This window comes from Pinus tabuliformis, chromosome 6, assembly GCF_031772625.1.
Source record: "Pinus tabuliformis cultivar Carrire ecotype Pingquan chromosome 6, CPIR1, whole genome shotgun sequence".
NCBI lineage: Eukaryota > Viridiplantae > Streptophyta > Pinopsida > Pinales > Pinaceae > Pinus > Pinus tabuliformis.
Window position 1 is genome coordinate 1,025,858,652 of NC_142292.1, and position 11,013 is coordinate 1,025,869,664.

Below are 11,013 nucleotides of genomic sequence, written 5' to 3' on the forward strand. Positions count from 1 at the left end.
ATTTATAAAACCCTATTTGAAGTGAAAGCCTACAAAAAGTCTTTTTAAGGATGTTTTACTTAGCCAGATGTAAGCTAAGGACCAATTTATGCAGAATCACAAATAAGTCAAGAACAACCAATTTTGTTTTCTTTTTGAAAATGAAAATCCAAACTCTCAAACACAAGCTTTTCGAAGTTTTGTAAAGAGAAAACTCAAAGCGGATTCCTCAACAAGGGGAGATTTCATAAATGGTCAGACTCATAAGAAGGTTGGTAGACACTAAGGTGATCTGAAGTCCCTACAGCTTCTAAGCTCAGAGCCACTACACAACCAAAATGAAAAACAAACCCAACAAGCAAAACTCCTATGAATTTCACTTAAAACGCTAACACTAACGAAATCAACCTAAGGAAAGCTTTTGACATGTTATATGCAGGTTTGGGCAGTGGATAACAATTTCTAAACAAACACTAAGCTGACTAACAGAAGAAATCTTAGGGTTTTTCAAAATTTTGACAGGGTCCGCAGGCCCACAGTTGACACAGGTGCGGTCCCGCTCTGTGCTAAAAGCCAAGCTGCGGGTAGGTACGCACTGTGTCAAATGGCTAGGGTGCGGTCCTCTCCCAAAGCTATGAAAAACAAAAAATAACCCTGGATCTACAAACTCTACCCAATTTTACACACAACAAGCCAAAAACAGAAACAAAAACACAGTTTCTCAAGTCAAAGTAAAAACAAGGAAAACAATCAAGTCCCTAGTATGGTCACCATTTTGTCACACGGAATAAGTCGATCTTGCGGACAAGATAGACCTTCCTAGAATCTAAATAAGACCTAATGACAAGCAAACCAACCAGACACTATCTTTCTCTAAATATGCTTTGATAAACAATGGCAAACAAGTGTTTTTTAGGGCCTACCTTAGGTCCAACGCAAGCTTGTGGATGCCCTCGCTCCTTCGATCCAAATGAGCTCCTTTGTCGCGAATCTGAAAACACAAACAAGGCAAACAAATTAAATAGCACCTGAAAAGCCAATTGCATAAAACATATTTAACATGAAAGTCAAGGAGTCCATGAAACAAATAACATGAGATACTTGTTGAGAAAAATGAGTTTGATTGTATTAATTCAAAAGAAGAAGAACTTTACAACCTTTGCCTTGACGCTATACAAGCTCCTCCCAGGGTCCAGCAAGAAGTCTCCTCTACTTTGACAAGTTTCACTCACTCCCCAATGAAGCCAAAAAGGTATGTGATCTCTCCTCTTAAGCTCAACTAGGAAGTCTTGATTTCACCAGCATTTACCCTCAAAAATGTGCAGATTCTAACCTCCTTAGCAACCAACCCAATGCCTATATTTATAGTGCAATGGAGGGAGGTTACTAGGTCCTCCTTCAAAGGGATAGCTCCTCTCATCAAGGGATTAGCTCCTTCTCTTTTGGGATGCATGAACCACCTCAAAGCGAACAATCCACATCAAAAATCCTTCTAGAAACCTCTAGAATTAACCCAAAGTGAGTTTTTTAAGATAAAACTTGCGCTTTTTGACTTTCACAGGGGTTTGCACCTACACCGTTAGGGACAGAGTGGGTAGGTCCGCAGTTTTTGTACACAGAAGGCGCGGGACCGCAGGTGACAGTGAGAGAAAGTGCGGAACCAGAGTTACATTGATTTTTAATGTCTTTCTCTCATTTCCAAAGCTTGACTTGAAGAGCTGAGGTCTGAGACTTGCTTAGGAGGACAGTACAAGTGGTGATAGACCCATACTGACTGCAAATAATCATGGTGACGATATTTTTGTGTAACAGCTCCTTCTGTAGAGGCAAAAATCACCTCCGATGAAGGTGGGGATGTGTACTTGGCTTCTTCAAGTACACATGTAGATCATGAGGCATGGTTGATTGACTCGGGTGCATCCTTTCACTTCACTCCCCATAGAGATTGGTTCTGCAAGTATGAGAAATATGATTGTGGTGATGTCTTCTTTAGGGATGATAGAAAGGCTAGAATCGTTGGTTGCGGAAAATTAAAGTTGAAGTTGCAAGGTGGAAGGGTTAGAACACTTCCGGGTGTTCTACATATTCCTGTATTGGCCAAAAATTTGATTTCTGTAAGCAAGTTGGATGATGCAGGTGTAAAAACAGTGTTCGAGAAGGATACCTGCAAAATGGTTTGGGGAGCACTAGTATTGATGCGGGGAGTTCGGATTGGAACTCTGTACAAGCTACAAGGTAGCACTGTTATTGATGGGTGCAATAGTTCTATGGTTCCTGAAAGTGGAGCAGAAAATCTAGTGGTCTCTGGAGAGAAGACCATGCTGTGGCATCAAAGGCTTGGACATACTGGAGAGAAGGGCCTTCGAATACTTCATGGTAAAGGTATGGTAGAAGGTATGAGTAATAACTCTCTGGATTTTGATTTCTGTGAAAATTGTGTATATGGGAAGCAGAATCGGGTGAGTTTCCCCTCTGGTGGTAAGAGGGCGAAATAGATATTAGAGCTTGTGCACAGTGATGTGTTTGGACCTGTGAAGGTTTCATCACTGGGTAATTCTATGTACTATGTATCCTTTATAGATGACTTCTCAAGGAATATATGGATATATTTCCTTAAGAAGAAATATGAAGTCTTTGAAAGGTTTAAATAATTTAAGGCTCTGGTGGAAAACCAGACAGAGAAGAAGATAAAGGTGCTGAGGATAGATAACGGTGGAGAGTTTTGCAGTAAGTAATTTGAAGAATTCTGTAAGAAGTGTGGTATAGCATGGCAGAAGACTACTCCATACACACCTGAGCAAAATGGAGTTGCAGAAAGAATGAACAAGACGTTGATGGAAAGGGAAAAAATCATGATTAGTGGTGTCAGGTTAGGACAGGAATTCTGGGCAGAGGCGGTGGAGATAGCATGTTACGTGGTCAAATGATCACCTTCATCAGCGTTGGTGGATAAGACTCCACAAGAGGTATGGACTGGTAAGAAACCCTCTCTTTCACATCTAAGGGTATTTGGATGTGATGCATATGTACATGTTCCAAAGGAGTAACGAACCAGGTTGGATAGTAAATCTGAAAAGTGCATCTTTATTGGGTATAAGGACGGTTTAAAGAGTTATAAGCTTTGGAACCCAGTAACAAGGAAGGTTGTGTAAAACTGAGATGTGGTGTTCAAAGAGGTGAAAGATGCTATTAAACATGAAGTCCAACCAAAGGAACCTGAGAATATAGAGTTTGAGCTAAAGGAGGAAGAATCAGACTCTACAGCAGAGGAGGAATCAGAAGATGAAGAGCCACAAACTCTGGGTGTGAGAAGATCAGTTTGAGAAAGAAGGCAGCCAGAAAGGTATAGTCCATCTACTTTCTGTTCAAATTTTGCTTTATCTATTACTGATGATGATCCCAGAACTGTGAAGGAAGCAGTAGATTCAGAGGATGGAAAACTCCGGAAAGAGGCCATGGTTGATGAAATGGCATATTTGCACAAAAATGAGGCTTGGGATCTAGTGGAGTTGTTGGATGGAAGGAAACCCATTGGCATCAAATGGGTGTTCAAGAAGAAGACAAATGTAGAAGGAAAGGTGGATAAATACAAAGCTCGGTTGGTAACAAAAGGCTATTCCCAGGTGCCAGGAATTGATTTTGGTGATATTTTTTCTCCTATTGCCAAGGTAACTTCTATTAGATTACTTTTATCTGTTGCTCCTGCTTTTGATTTTGAGGTAGAATGGATGGATGTGAAGAAAAAATTTCTTCACGAGGATCTAGAAGAGGAGATCTACATGAAGCAACCTGAAGGTTTTGTGGTGAAGGGTAAGAAAGAACTGGTATGCAAGTTAAAGAAGTCTCTGTATGGGTTAAAATAGTCACTAAGGATGTGGTATCAGAAATTTGATACATTTATACGGGGACTTGGCTTCACCAGAAGCAAAGCAGATCATTGTGTGTATTTTAAATTAACTGGTGACCATGTTATTTATCTGGTCTTGTATGTGGATGATATGTTGCTGGTTGGAAATGACAAAGAAATTATCCAGGATTTGAGGACCCATTTTTCCTCCAAATTCGACATGAAATATCTCGGTGCTGCAAACTATATTTTGGGCATGGAAATTAAAAGAGATCGGAAAAAGAGGAAGCTCTAGTTAAACCAAAGGAAGTATGTCGAGACAATATTGCATAGGTTTAATATGCAGGATAGTAAACCGGTGAAGGTTCCTATTCCTATAGGTGTAAAGTTATCTGTTGAACAGTGTCCCAAGACACAAGAAGAGGAAGAGGACATGTACCGTGTTCCATATGCAAGTATAGTCGGTAGCCTAATGTATGTGATGGTCTGTATTAGACCAGACATTGTACATGCAGTGGGAGTATTGAGCAGGTTTATGTCAAAACCAGGGAAGGAGCACTGGACAGTAGTGAAGCGGGTTTTCAGGCATTTGCGTGGCACAACTGACTATGTTTTGTGCTACCAAGGAAGACTTCGATTGGACAGAGTGTTGGATATTCATGGCTTTGTTGATGCAGACTGGGCTGGAGATCTGGATCAGAGAAGGTCTACAAGTGGGCATGCGTTTAACCAATTTGGAAGTGCAGTCAGTTGGATGAGTAAGAAACAATCTGTAGTGGCACTATCAACTACAGAGGCAGAATACATGGCAGCCACTCATGCAAGTAAGGAAGTAGTTTGGTTGCAGAGATTGTGTTCAAGTATGGGGTTAGTACAGGGAGCTATAAGTATAGACTGTGACAACCAAAGTGCAATTTTCTTGGCAAAGAACCCTGCATATCATTCAAAGACAAAGCACATTAATGTTCAGTATCACTTTGTGAGAGATATGATAGAAGACAAAAAGGTGTTGTTGGTAAAGGTGGACACTTTGAAGAATACTATAGATGCATTGACAAAATCTGTGAGCTCTGAGAAGTTCTCTTGGTGTAGAGAAACAATGGGCATTGTAGGGCTGGATAAATGACTAAGCTCTCTTGTAGCCCCCTGTGGAAAGAAAACAACAAGTGGGAGAATGTTGGGTTGTGTTATATTCTTTCCACTAATATCCCATGTAGTTAACCGGGGGGTTAGAAGGGGGACGGAGCCCCCTTTCGTTCCACTGATTGCATAGTGGCAGTGGGGGGGTCACAGGGGGTTTGAGGGGTGTAGGTAACCCCACTCTATGGGGTCTGGGGCAACGCCCCAGAAAATTTTGTTTTTGGACCCTGTATTAAGTTGGGTGGACCTACCTATGGTTTTGTGCATGATTTTTTGCACATAGTTTTGGACGCGATGGTTTTAGTCCATGGTTTTGGATGCAATGGTTTTCGGTCCATGGTATTGGATGCTTCAACCTGTACAAATATGTATTGTAACATTGAAAGGAACATAATGAAAAATCAAGCTGGTAGTCCCGGTTTTGGGATCCAGGGGAAAATCTCTGTGTATATGTGTTTTATGTGTTATTCTCTCGCATTGTTTATTTTCTGTGTTTTAGAATTCGTATGCAGGGAATTTCTGTACAGGATTGAAACCTACAAAATATGTCAAGAATTAAATCTCTCCTTAAGCAATGAAAAATATTTTGTAATGCTTAATGAAGAAATTTTCCTTGGACATCATGTATATTTCTTGGGTATTAAGGTGGATCGACATAAGATCGAAGTGATTATTAATTTGACAACTCCATCCTCCCAAAAGGATGTAAGAATATTTTTAGGACATGGGGGGTATTATAGGCATTTCATTTAAAAAAAAATCAAAAATTGCCTCGCCTTTATTTAAGATTCTTGCAAAAGATGTTGAATTGTATTGGGATAATGATTGACAAATTGCTTTTGATATACTTAAAGGATAATTTTCTATAAATCATGTGTTAATAGGACTAATAGAAATATTGAGATGGGGGTGAACCAATATTTCATGCCCAATCAAATTTTACTTAGTTAATACTTTTCATTTTCAAACTCATCTGATCCATTATTTTATTACCAGCAAAATGTTTTATAGATCTAAGAGTATTTAGTAAATCATCATCAGCATTAAACATAAGAACATGTAAACCATAGAATGGAACACGTCATCAACACATCAACACATAGGGACACCGTATTTTTAGGTGGAAACCCAATTTGGGAGAAAATCACCAATGTTGTCATCTTTGTCTTCTTTCTTATTATGAATAAAAACACTTTACAATTTTTATTGGTGCAGGATCCTACCTACTGGAGGCTACCATCTCCTCTTTTCTCCAGGTCTAATAGGAAGGAAACTACTACTCCCTAATCAGGTTTACCAACTCCTAGAGGAAGGAAATTAGAGAAATTTTGAGGTCTAAAATGGGCTTCAAAACAAAAAATTACAACCAAAATCAACTTTATAAGAACCAATAGGATTCAATATGATGATGACAACCATGGGGGATGATTCACCATTCTTGGAGTAAAAAAGTAAAAATATTAAAAAATAAAAAGAAAAACTAAAACTACTTTTTCAACTCATATTTTCAACTTATCTCCCTACGTTTTTACTCAAATTTCGAGTGGGGGCACTCTTTCGATGTAGAATTTAATTCCTCATCCAAGGAGTACCCATGTTGCATACTTTTGATGGACTCTGCTACATGAAAAATGAGAAATACATGAAAAATGTGATTGCAAACACAATTTTTCAAGTATTTCTCATGTTTCGTGTAGCAGGATCCATCAAAAGTATGCAACATGGGTACTCTTTGGAAGAGGAATTAAATTTCACATCCAATGAGTGCTCCTTCTCGAAACTTGAGTAAAACCATAGGGAGATAAGTTGAAAATACGAGTTGAAAAAAGTAGTTTTTTCTTTTTTCCTCTAAAATTTGATGATGTAATCTAATCTTATTTTACTTCTTCCATTATTATTTTATAATATTCTTTATGAGGCCCATTTTAGACCTAAAAATTTCTCTAATGCTACCACTCCCTCACTGAAGGCTCCAACACTTAGTACCTCTGTGGACCATGTTTTAGAATCTTTCACACTAGATCCACCTATCTCAATCAACCATCAAAACCTATAGGCCACATTTCATTCAAACTTGACCCACACCCAACAATAAGCTCAATATGAATAATTTGATACCAATATACCAAGAAACTCTCTTAAATCAACCACTGATCAACCAAGCCAAATCTCAACACCATTTTCAAGTCATAACACTGTCAAATCTAAGGCAAATCTTGTCAAGTACTGAGTCAAACCCTTGGCTCATTAATATTATCAATACCAATCCATAACATTTTCAAGCCATAACATTCTCAATTACAAAACCAAATACTTCTCTCAAAAATACTGTCATATACCAAGTCAATACTCATCCATCATCATACTTATCAATTCAATCAGCAGCAAATACATCATCATTAATCATCCATCACTTCATTGTATCAAGGGAACCTATCATAAAGCCCAAATAATGCCAAGCCTTCTCTTCACCATATACAATCTCTAAATGTGAAAAAACTCAATGTAACCATAGTTCAATACATATCAACAAACATGTGTGATACTAAAAGAAACAAACTCAAAACATCAAATTCCTTCAACTAGCAACATCATTATGAACTCTATAATGGACTCATGTGCCAATCAGCAACATAGATTCATAGCATTAGTATCCATGTATATCTAATGAAAATCATCAAAAATATACTACCACAAGAAATCCTCTTATTCAATATATGCCAACCCAAACACATCTATGCAACCATAACCATAATATTTCAACAAGTCATGCACTATCACTGTTTATGTCTATAGGCAACAATAAACTCAAGGAAGAATGAGTCTTATTCATTGATCATGGATTTATGCATCAAGGCATGTCACTATAGTATATGAAGATATTTGTCCTAAAACCTATTCATTGCATCAACAAATAATAGTAAACTAAGTTAATCCTTGCACAAATTGAGATCATAAACTTTTGTCACAATAGCCTTAGGACCTTTGCACATAAAATCAAAAATGAAACCAACAATTAGCAACAACCATTCTATAATCTTCTTGACCCTACATTAATCATTGTTATCACAATAAATGTTTGTCATTCACACTAATATATGCATATTGTCTATACACTACTGAGCCATAACATAACATTATCCAAGAAAATAAGCTTAGTTAGAGACCCCTACAAACAAAATACAAGTCATTACATCCATGCTCTATTTTCTGCAACATGTATATCTTTGTCCAAGCATATAGATCTATGTAAATGGTGTGTGAAAACCATATCTAAACCAAAGATTCCAAAACCTTAATGAATTAAACAATAGCTAACATATGATATGAAGAGGCTACATTATCATTATGCCTAACTCATATAATGTTGATCTATGCCATAACTTTTCTCTGCAAGGTTATCACATACAGAATCCAACCATAAACCTTTGCATACCAATAAAAATCACTGCAAACACAAAGAATTCTCCAACAAGTGTAATCAAAAAATTATTTCATTCTTCAAACCTATGTCTCATCTCTAGATCAACATACCAAGACAATGTATATATAACATCATTCTCACAAATCATCACATATTCATAAAAAACATTTGAGTGCAGATCTAACTGAAGAAAAAAAACATAGAAGGTTATAGACTTAAAAAGCTAGGATTTGGATGTGATGTGTAGATCGGCCATGTCCTTCGCTTGCATCTTTCCATCATTTCCTGTTAGGTCCCTATAATACTAGTGATTCCCCCATTATTATTGTCATTTTAGCCCTTATTGTTATTGTTGTGCCCTTATTGTCCCATATTGTTATTATTGTGCTCCATAGAAGACCATTATTATTACTTTTGTGCCCTTATATTATTATTGTTATGTCGGCTTTGATTATATTGTGACCCCTTAGACTCCTATATATAGAAAGGAGGTTTTTTCATTTGTATCATCCAATAATTGTTCATTTTTTTAATTTAAAGGAGGTTTCCCCCTCAAAGAGGCTGATTTTGAAGGTGTTGATCTATCTTTTCTTCTATTTTGTGACTTGGTTGCATAACATTTGGTATCAGAGCTCTGAATTCTAGGGTTTCGCTGCTCCAAACAGGTCATCGTGGAATTTTCGATATAACTTTTTTCCTGCGATGTTTCAGAAGCTAAAAACAAAACTCATTTGAGTTGCCATCTCTTTGAACCTTGGGTCCAAATTTCAGATCTTTTCTCGCTACATTTTCGGATATATGATCCAAGGAAGTTAAGGTTTTTGCAGGATCCTGAATTATATCTCAAACAGGTGACCTGGGGAAAATAGTCATAACTTTCTTTCTAAGCATCATATTGAAATTTCATAAGAAGTTACGAAAATAGCATGGCCTGTAGTTTTCTATTTATCGGTTTCAGGTCCTAAGGTCGAAACAATGACATGTGGCACTTTGTACAAGTTCGCTCTACTGAACTAGTCTATAATCATGACATCAACGGAGATTTGGCATAAATCTTCCTTGCAGAATCCAATCTTGATCAGACTTGCAGGGTTATAAAAATAACTCAAAGGGATACTGTAGGACACAATTTCAGACCTTGGAGATCTGAAATTTCAGAGATACGGCAGATTCAATATCAAGCTCCTAGAAAGCGAAAATAGCTGCGTAGTTTTTTTAACATTTTGCATAAGTTTCGTTTGAAAAATTAGTTTGAAGGAATTCAAAGGGCATAGTGAAGAATTATTATCATTAATTGATGCCCCGAAGAAATAAAATGGAAACACCTAGTAAGCAACCTAAAATATCTAGCATGACTCATGAAGAAGATGAAGAAATGCAACATGATATATCAAAATTACAAGACCAAGTGCAACAAATTTCACTCTCACAAAAAGTAACAGAAGCTAAAATGGATGGTTTAAAGAAAGGCTTGGAAGCTAAGATAGATGGTACGAAAGACAACATTGAATATTGGAAGAAAGACATGGAAGGTTGGAAGGAAGGTTTGACAAATTTGCTAGACGAAAGGCTTCCTAATGGTGAAAAGGTAGTAGAGGAAACTCATAATGAGAACAAAATAAATGCTAACCATGATTAAAAGAATGACAACATTAAAGATTTGAAGAAAGACGTGGAAGGTTTGACAAAGTTGCTACAAGAAAGGCTTCCTAATTAAGAAAAGGTAGTAGAGCAAACTCATGTTGAAAACAAAATAAATGTTAATCATGATTTCATAGACTCTAACGTTGGAAAAAAGACCCACCACATTACAAAGATCAATATGAGGAAGTTTTATGGCAAGGATCCCGTAACATGGATACTACAGATGGAATAATATTTTGATCTCCATATTGTGCAAAACACACAAAAGGTATGCATTGCAACTTTATATTTGGAACCAAATCAGTTTGTATGGTATCGATGGCTTTTCTTTCATAAACAAATTGTCACCTGGGAAATTTTTACGAAAGAAATGATAGCACATTATGAGGATACAAAAAGCAACACCTTTTTTAGCCAATTGATAAATCTCAAACAAAAGGGTTCAATGATGGATCACATTGAGGACTTCCAAAAATTGAATATAAGGGTAAAAGATATTCCAGAGGAGCATAGGATTGATGTGTTCATAGGGACTTTAAAGGATAACATCCAACATGAGGTTCGCCTTTGGGAACTTGATTCATTGGAGAAGGCATTCAGGTTGGCAAGAAAAATGGAAAGCAAAATTATGGAAACAATGAAGCCTAACGCTCACAACTATAAATATGGAAGTGTTGTTGCTCCTATTCTTCCACAACCTACATGATTGACACCACAACAATTCGAAGAAAAAAGAGCAAAAGGGATTTGTTACAGTTGTGATAGCAAATACACTAAAGGTTGAGAAGAAATTGTTTTACATAGATTGTGAAGAGGAGGAATAAAAGGAACGGGAAATGTCAAAAGCAGAGGATATACACCAGGAAAAAACCCTAGAGAAAGAAGAAATGAATCTGACCATATCTTGTAATGCATTGGCCAAATTACCACTCCTCAAACTGTCAAGATAGAAGGACATATCAAGAAGAAAAAGGTAATA